Source organism: Papio anubis, unplaced genomic scaffold, assembly GCF_008728515.1.
Source record: "Papio anubis isolate 15944 unplaced genomic scaffold, Panubis1.0 scaffold3039, whole genome shotgun sequence".
NCBI classification, from domain to species: Eukaryota; Metazoa; Chordata; class Mammalia; order Primates; family Cercopithecidae; genus Papio; species Papio anubis.
In genome coordinates this window covers 2,350-2,920 of record NW_022163147.1, presented here as the reverse complement: position 1 = coordinate 2,920, position 571 = coordinate 2,350, and the positions used below count along the sequence as shown (strand labels likewise).

The 571-nt window shown below is 51.3% G+C and overlaps 1 non-coding gene across 1 annotated transcript; it reads left to right on the top strand.

Annotated features, from left to right (window-relative positions):
- Positions 1–286: 286 nt before the first annotated feature.
- TRNAN-GUU lies at positions 287–360 on the top strand. Its single transcript has one exon. It is a non-coding gene; the product is annotated as a tRNA-Asn (tRNA).
- The last annotated feature ends 211 nt before the right edge of the window (positions 361–571 follow it).

The window sequence follows — 571 nt, the reverse complement described above, 5'->3', positions numbered from 1 at the left end:
TGGGACCCCTGGCGGCTCGAACTGGGTGGCCGACCGGGGAGCTTCTGGGGGCTTCTGAAGCAGGAGAGGGGCAGGGCAGGCGAAGGCCATTCGGCTCTCCGTCTGGCTCCAAAATCTCCTAACGCGCAGGTATCCAATGTGACCAGCGCAACTCATCGCTGTAATCTCTCTGGCTTTCCAAGGCCTTGCTCAGTCGTCCTGCCGGGCGGACCCTGAGAATAAAAGGGACAGAGGAAGTTTAGTGAGTGTGCCCTTCCTATATCCCCTACTAGAGTAGCTAACACTTGTCTCTGTGGCGCAATCGGTTAGCGCGTTCGGCTGTTAACCGAAAGGTTGGTGGTTCGAGCCCACCCAGGGACGCTTATTGCAACTTTCAAAGCATGCACGCATTGTCAATCACTACATAAATGGGGAAGATTTTATCCTGAAACGGAGTGCTAGGAACCCACTTCTGGCGTGATAAAATTCTAATTCAGTCCGTTATACGCTTAAACGAGTAATTTACATGCCTCCAGTTTTTCATATTTTAGTAATAAGAGTCCAGTAGTATCTCCAGGATGTGCCTGGACTT